Genomic DNA, 9,330 nt, shown 5'->3' on the forward strand with positions numbered 1-9,330 from the left:
AATAATATATTTTACAAGTAATGAAGAATTAAAGGATAAAAGATTTCTGAGCTAAATTAGAATGTAAATATAAGTATTAAGAACCAAGACAAGATGTTAAATGACCACAGTATTAGAAAATCCATTGGATAATTATAATGATGTCAACAAGAATAATTACTTGGAGCAGCTGTTTCAAGGAGATCCACCATTCATTGTATCAATGACATTATTTTCTTCCTTTTTTGCTGACCTATCAGATTTCCTTACATTAATTTGCTTTTTAGTTAGGTGAATTTCAGCAGAAATCTATTCAGTTCCATGTAAAGAACAATAGCTTTACTCTAAATATTCAAAATACAGGCTGCACCTCAAGCATTACATTAACTTATTATTATACAAGTGTCTTCTCACTGCCTCATTCTTCATCCTTCCCTCAACCTTGTCCTGTTCTTCTGTTGCCCCAACATGTTTAATCTCAGCAGAAGTCCAATAAGAATGGTGACTGAGAATTAATACCTTTGAACACATCTTTTGGTATAGTGAAAATAGAGTAAGTTACAGAATGTGTTGAAAGCAAGAAACTTTAATGCATTTTGTTTTCCTAGTAAGCACAGTGAGAATCCTTAATGGGCTCAAACTGGTTTAATGAATACTTTACATTAACAAATAGAATACTGAAAATCACTCGAAATGGACATTCATTTAAATAAATATTGATTACAAATCATATACCTCTATGACAAAAAGAGAGACATTTGACTTTACAACCTATAAGGAGTGAATTTAGGATGTATTGCAGATGTAAATGTTAAATATAAACAAATTCCCCAAAAATTACTATCATATTTAATTTATAACTTTGGGGAAGTAAGAGCTTGGTGAAAATGGATCATTGATATACAAATGGTAAAGTGATTAATCATCTGGACTTCATTAGTAGCAAGGGTTAACATTGATAGGGTCTCAGGGCCCTCCCTGGCAGACACAGAGGAACAGAGACAATTACAGTGAAGAAATAGACATTTTTAGGGGTGTGCTCTTGGCCTGACTCTACAGTAAGGCTGGGGGTCGAGCCACACCCTGGGAGAGGCCTAGTGGGATTTTAAGTTTTCCTGGGCGGTAAAAGCGAACAGAGACCTGTGGGACACATGCACTTAGTTTGGTCATCTGTTCATTATAGGGGGTGGATGTAAAGAAGCATGGAATGCAGCCTTGGGGCTAGCTAGCACCAGGTGGACCATATGACATGTCTTCCACAGAGCATTGCACAGTGGTATTTGATTCGGGGAACTTCGATTTTGAGGTCGAGCAAACCTTACACACTTGGAAAAAAGAAAAATAAGAGATTAAAAAATCATCCTGAGGCTAGAGCGATATAGCACAGTGTGTGGGGCGTTTGCCTTGCACACGGCCGACCCGGGTTCGATCCCCAGCATCCCATATGGTCCCCTGAGCACTGCTAGGAGGAATTCCTGAGTGCAGAGCCAGGAGTAACCCCTGTGCAGAGCCAGGTGTGACCCAAAAAGCAAAAAAAAAAAAAAAGAGAAGTCATTCTATTGTGGAACTATCTCACAATTTATGACTATATTATATCTATGCATATGTCACATAAAAAGAAATTGAACAAAGAAAAAGAAAAGGATAACCCATCATTTTAATGATCATTTTTAATCTAAAATATTCTTGGACACTTTCTAGCAGAGAGTATAGTTAAATTCAATGGATAGAAAAAAGATGCTCAATCCCATGACCAGTCAAGGAAATATACATTCAATTAATAATAAAATAGGACTGGGGATGTGGCAGAAAGGGGAGCAAATGTCTCATGCCTGAAAGTGGTTCAGTACCCAGTTATATAAAAATAAAATATAACTACAGGTGTATGTAGTCCACATCCAATGCCTAAACAAAAGTCTATGATTATAAGTGATGTAAAGATGTGGAGTAACTGGAAATGTCAATCAATGATAAAGAGAGAAGAAAATGGCAGGGACCTAATTTAAAAATGTCACTAGCTATCAGAGTAGAATAAACAAATAGCACAGGCCAAAGATACAGCTCTCGTGCTAGGGTGTGTGCCAGCATGCATGAATTTTGTCCATAGCACTATAAGGCGCAGAGCTTCTGGAGCCTAAATGGAACTAAAGAGCTTACCAATGTTGGTTGTGTTCCCAAATCTTACAGCTAACACACAGACACACACATGCACACACACACACACGCACACACACCGCTAGGAAAAAAATATATGACTTTAACCTATATTTTTTTAAAAGTTAACTTTTAGAATTATTTATTTTCCTTTCAAGAAAGGACTAGAGCAATAGCACAGAGGGTAGGGTGTTTGCCTTACATAGCGGCAAACCTGGGTCTGATTCCTCCATCCCTCTCGGAGAACCCAGCAAGCTACCGAGAGTATCCCCCCTCCAAGGCAAAGCCTGGAAAGCTACCTGTGGCATATTCGGTATGCCAAAAACAGTAAAAACAAGTCTCACAATGGAGACAGTACTAGTACCTGCTCGAGAAAATTGATAAACAATGGGATGACAGTGCTACAGTGCTATTGTTTCCATACTGCTGGTTTAAAAGTATGAAGTGAGGGCTACAGGAATAGAACAGGTAAGTTCATCAGGCAAGTGCTACAGTGCTTTCAAGAAAATCACTAGTAAAACAATACTTGTAGCTTGTATCAATAAATATCTCCAACAGCTGAATCCATTATCAACAAAACTTAGCAGTACATAAGAACCCCTTCAATTGGTGGAAGGATTCAAAAATAAAAATAACATAAAAGGTAGCATACCTATTATATTATAAAATATAATAATACTCAGTGATGAAAAACAAGGAGGTATAAATCCATACAACAACAGCAAGTAACTTAAAATGACTCATGTGAAACAAAAAGGAACCAATCCTACAAGTCTATGCACTGAAATGCTACTAATACAAGCAATGTAAAAGTCCAGGAATGGAAAACAGATCAGCTTGGATAAAGAGTATTATCTGATCAGAGAAATAAGTGGAAGAGATCACTGTCACCGTCACTGTCAACCTGTTGCTCATCGATTTGCTGGAGCGGGCAGCAGTAACATGTGGAACATCTCCATGAGAGTAACATCTCCCTATGAGTATCTCCATGCGAGATACTCTTGGAAGCTTTCCCGGGCTCTCCAAGAGGGGCGGAGAAATCGAACCGGGTTGGCCTCATGCAAGGCAAACGCCTCACCTGCTTTGCTATTGCTCCAGCCTAAGTGGAAGAGATATATTTATTTATTATTTTTAGGAGGGGGCATGTTTGTAATCAAACTCTGCCTTTGGTATGCAAGGCAAGAATTTTACAGATAAGTTCTATCCACAACCCACCAGAAAATTATTGAGGAGTATAAATATCAGAGTGGTATGGCAGTGGTTGCCAAATTATGCTATGCATTTGTCAAACTCCATAAAAATTTACAACACAAATACTAAACCTTAATGTATGCAAATTTAAAAAATCAAGGTCAGAAGAGCTCAGGAAGGAATGTAGAATGACAAATACATTTAACTGTATTACAATGTACATCATATTCTTTGGAGGGTTGGTGACTTTAGTGCCCTTGGAAAATCATGTTTTGGCAGGAAATTCTAAACTAAAGACAAAATAATTTAACATAAACATTAAGGTCTAGCTGGCACAGTTATTTCTCATAAGGACATAACTAAACAATTCTTAAATTGTTGAAATGCAAAGTGGAATTAAAAAATAAGTATAAGGGAGATAGTGGAAAGGGCTATTTCATTGTTGGATCACGAGGTTACAGACAAGTCAGTAGGTTAAGAGAAGCTAGTAGGAACCCTGCAGAATAGGGTTAGAGTTGAAAACACCATTGTTTCCTTCATGGAATATAAAGACACTGCTAGATAATTACATATAGTTACAAAAAAATCTCATTTTCATAATATATATGTTTGTATTCTCTGTCTTTTGTTTATTTTGCCCCACTCAAAAGTGTTGAGGGTTTATCCCTGGTTTTTGCATTGAGATCACTTCTAGTAGTGGCCTGGGGAACATACATGATGCTAAATTTCAAACTGTGGTATCATTGCATGCAAATCAAATGTCTTATCTACTGTAGTATGTCTCTGTCTATATTTCCTACCATTTTACATTAAGTGGATCCAGTAAAATTATTCCACAACTACTAATGAACACACAGACTACACACAAACATAATAAACTTGCTTTGTTTCCTTTTTTGCCTCTCCAGGGTTGGTCTGGAAACCTGAGTCCATTGTATACACATGAAGTGTGATAAGCTTCAAAGATCTGCTACTAAAGACAAAGAATATATTTAACACTATAATCTAAATAAGATTTTTGATTTTGATAAAATACATCTAATAAAGTAAAATAGTTACATATTTAACTTTATTTACATACATCTATTTTCTAATGGATGAAAAGGCACTTATTTATTAATATATTTATTTTTTAAATTTTATTAGTGAATCACCATGAGGTACAGTTGCAGACTTACAAACTTCTGTGCTTGCACTTCAGTCATGCAGTGGTCGAGTGCCCATCCCTCCACCAGTGCACATTTTCTACTACCAATGGTCTAAGCATCCCTCCCACCACCCCCATCCCGTCCTCCCCCGACCCCACCCTGCCTCTGTGGCAGGGCATTCGCTTTTGCTCTCTCCCTCTCCTTTTGGGTGTTGTTGTTTGCAGTAGAGGTGTTCAAAGCTTATCATGTTTGTTCTATAATCTACTTTCAGTCTGCATCTCCCATCCAGAACGGGCCCTACTAGCACCCTTTACTTGGTGGTCCCTTCTCTATCTGAGTTACCGAAAAGGCACTTTTAAATGTCTAAAATTCATATTAGTTCACATAGAGCATGCAATGATGAAAACTATTTGAAATGTTTTATATAATGGTAGGTTAGCCTGAGAGAAATTATTTTACTCAAATTATTTTCAAAAATAAAGATTAAATTACAAGGAAGTTTGAGTCTTCTTTTTTAGTGCCTACTTGTAAGAGAAGTTATATTCTTTATAACCATGACATTGTAATGCCACTGGTTTATAAGAGATTTGAAGAAATCCTGTGAAGTAGTCCATCAGAATTATTGGTAGACCTGCTTTTCTTCATATCTTTTTGACCTTTGAAGTGTACTGTGAGCAACTAGGGACAAACTCCAGAGATTTTCTTGTAGTCATGGTAGTGAACTGAATGCTAGGAAGTCACACTGCACTGATGCTCAAGCCCAGTCGTGCTGAAAAGACATCCAGCCCTCCAACAGTGCTCAGGGGACTCCAAATGTAATTCTCTGAGCCGATGTGGTGCTGGACATTAAATCATTTTTGGCTCAACCAGGTATGGCCCCCTGCTGATTGCTGAGCAATCTCCTTGAGCACATAATGATTTTCAAAGTTTTTTTTAACATTCTTATTCATTTCTGCTTCCTAAAATACTAAAATGTTAATATCTAAGAGTTGTCAGGTAGTATGGTTTTACTTTTTAATAAGCTATCATTATTTCCTTCATAAAATTTTGAGAAGGTATTAAAGCTAGAGAGATAATAAAGAAGAAAAGGGGTGTGTGCCTACTCATGAAAAAGCAAAAGAAAAAAAGAGAGAAAAGAAAACATACTTCAGTGCCATTGGTCCCAGAACTTATATTTTAAGTAATTTTAATTGTAATAGAAATAACATTTTTAAAAAAGGAAGTGAAGTATAATAGCAAGAACACAACAGTGTTACATATGTTTCTCTACTACTCAGTTTATATTTAGAAATTACATTAATTTAGAGCCCAGCAAGCTACCGAGAGTATCTCGCCCGCACCGCAGAGTGGGCAAGCTACCCATGGCGTATTCAATATGCCAAAAACAGTAACAACAAGTCTCACAATGGAGACGTTGCTGGTGCCTGCTCAAGCAAATCGATGAGCAATGGGATGACAGTGATATAGAATGAATCTAAAAATAAAACAACTTTTTAAAGATTTTCAATGTTGTTGCCTATCATTTATTGGCATGCTTTGAGATTTCATGGCTTATATTTTAGAGAAATCTGTGTTTTCTACTTGCTGCCCCCATTATGTTTCCTGAGGAGATCAAATTCCTGCCATATACAAATTACAAAAATTTTTAGCATTAAAAAGTAAGTCATTGGTCATATTTCTACAAAATATTGAAATTTATTTGACATAAAAATATTAAAACATAAACAAAAATGACAAAGTTCTACTGCTTCTTGATGGATATTGAGGATAAATATGTAGTGGCAATGCTAAAGCTTATATTAATATATCTATTTAAATAATTCTGAGATGTAACATTATTTTTTTCTGTTTTTGTTTATACCTTCAAAATACTTCTTACTAGCTGGGCTAGCCAAGGATAAAGATGGTTTTTCAATTTATTTAAAGAAGCAAATAAGTAAAAATAAGATGATGTATTATAAGTACCAGAATTATATTACACTCACATAATATGCACAAATAATATAATCAATATTATATATGTTCACATATGCATGTAGAATGTTTTCTTTTAATAAATTCATTTTAAATAAACTTTTAAGTTTTATATTATAATTTTAAGCAGAATAATTTTTATTTTTTGTTGTTTGAGCAGTGACATATACTTAGATATTTGTATGGTAAGGAGAATCATTTAATAGCATAACGCTGCTGGAAAAAAATCACTTTCACTTTTTCAATATAAATTTCCAGGAAATAAAAATGTATATCACTTATTGACTACTGTATTTGCTTTTTAATTACATTTTCTAAGGAAAATTTTTAAATATAGAAAGAGTTAAATTATGTTTAACAAAGTAAAATATTTTTATTCAGCTAATTTCAAATTTTTTTACATAAACAGATACATTTTTTTTATTTTTTCAATTTGTACATTTTTTTTTCACAAACAGATACCATGTTATAAAGGGGCAGCTATATTACAGGAAATTATAGTGTAACCACTATTGCTAATTCAATTATAAAGAAATAGCGTTACCTAATTTAGACATTGTGGAAATTTTAGTAATTCTAAAAATGTTGCCTAAAGCAAACAACATTTCTTTGACCTTCTTTCTCTATGAAGCACAATTAATTGTGTATCTTCATGATGGATTGTAATATTTTGTTTATTTATCTAAACCCAAATTTGTTTTATAGCTTATTTGACATTGAAAACATTTTTGATGGCTTTAGCAAACAACAGCAAAAAAAAAATAGTGCTTTGCTGGTTATTTATTACTAAACTCGTAGACATAATCAGAACCACAATGTAAAAGACAAGCATTTGGGTATGTTATGAGTTCATTTAAACTAACTCATTCAAGATGGTGTTTTTTCCTTTGCTTTTTATGAACACACCATTGAAATATATGCAACAAACACGTGTGATGTGCATGTGTACTTATGTTCATATGCTTGAGAGATTAAGACAAAATTAAGAAACAATAAAGAAAAAGAGGAGAAAGAAGAGAGATGAACTGACTTTAAGGAAAATGAGGATAGAAATATTTTTATTTAAATATTTTTGTTAGAGAGATGGCAGAGTGGGTAGGGTGTTTGCCTTGCATGCGTTTGACCCGGGTTTGATTCTTCTGCCCCTCTCAGAGAGCCTGGAAAGTTACCTAGAGTATCCCGCCCGCATGGTAGAGCCCGGGAAGCTACCCTAGGTATATTTGATCAAACACAGTAACAAGTCTCACAATGGAGATAATAGTGGTGCCTGCTTGAGCCAATCAATGAACAACGGGAAGACAGTGCTGCAGTTCAGTGCTCCTTATATAAACACACCATAATATAGTCTTAAGAGTTACTAATCTACGTGGTAGAATTTGAGATACAAATTTGAAATTATAATATATGTAATTGATTACAAGTATGTTCAGTGTTAAATATCTGTGCTTGTTAAATGTATATGCTGTTAAATATATCGATGTCTGAGAACAATAAATGATAATGAAAAATAAGTAATTAGGAAAATATTGTAAAAATTAATAAAAGATAATCAGCAAAACTTGTCAGATGTAATACCTTTTCAGTAACTTGCTATGAAACCTAATAACTTAAAATTCTTAAAATAAACTACTTAGCTCCAGAAAACACTGTGAAGAAGTGGGATATAAAGAAAAATCTCTAATTATTTTATACTAGATTTTGGATTACAGTAGTTCATAGTTTCAACATTCTCTAGATTTAAGTTAATCCAAGTGCTATGTTACCAATACCTCCAAACACATCAATTTTTAAAGAGAGGAAAATCAGTGCAATATATATATATATATATGTACACATATATATAAATATATATTCCACATAGTTTCTAAAGCTTTTCCTGGAAGAATCATTTCAAACTGACTTAGTAGAGAGAGAAAATATGAATTCAGTTTCCTATTGTGAATGGGATATTATATTATAGTTCAATAGCACAAAATAGAGTTCTGACTTTATAGATACATGTGGAAATTATATATTACATATATATATATAAATTATATATGTATTAAATTCCCTCAAAATACCTTTTCCAATAGGTCTTTTTTTTAAAAGTGTAAAAAATGCCTTTGTTTCTATATAGGCATCATATGCATCAGCAATTTAAACTTAAACTGATAAGAATAGATACTACACTTTATCTTAGCCAAAAGGTCAAGAAGTGATAGCAATTTAAATTTAAAATAGCAATAACTGTGGCTTCATGTATAGCTGAACATAATGTAATGTGAACCAATCTCTTTTTTCTTGTTTGTATTTATTTTGCGTCATGCCCAGTGATGCTAGAGGTTACTCCTGGTTTCGAACTCAGGAATTACTTGCGGCAGTGTGCAGGGTACCACAATGGCTGCCAGGGATCAATCTTTGGTTGTTCTGGATTGAAAGACAAATGCTCTGCACACTATACTGTGGCTCTGGTCCCTGTTATTTAGTTTTTCAGCTGGTGCACATGAGGAAGGTAAAGGGTTGAATGGTTAAATAAATTAATAAATTTCAATAGACAGAAAACGGTTTATTTAGAACCTAAGGCAGATTTATCTGAATTAAATCTATTTAATCTAAGAATTATTGAACTCTAAATATTTATGAACACAAGTATAGCATAATATACTTAGGAATTTCAGGTAAAGAGAACAGATATTATTTTTACTTACATTATTTTGAGTAGATGGCTGTATAAAACTTTGTAGGTGTCTTCTTATGTATAATTCTGAAAGTTTTAAAAGGTATCATTATACAGGATGAAATGTTAACTGTATGTCCGAAACTTGGCATGTTTGTTTTACAAATTATTTAATATATTATATATTTCCAAATATAATGTTTGATTAAAAGCATATGCAACTTT

At 33.8% G+C, this 9,330-nt stretch overlaps 1 pseudogene; it reads right to left on the reverse strand.

Moving 5' to 3' along the window:
• Positions 1-8,533: 8,533 nt before the first annotated feature.
• LOC129401121 (U2 spliceosomal RNA) lies at positions 8,534-8,648 on the reverse strand (annotated as a pseudogene).
• Positions 8,649-9,330: the final 682 nt, after the last annotated feature.

The sequence above is a fragment of the Sorex araneus genome, chromosome 1, assembly GCF_027595985.1.
Source record: "Sorex araneus isolate mSorAra2 chromosome 1, mSorAra2.pri, whole genome shotgun sequence".
NCBI classification, from domain to species: Eukaryota; Metazoa; Chordata; class Mammalia; order Eulipotyphla; family Soricidae; genus Sorex; species Sorex araneus.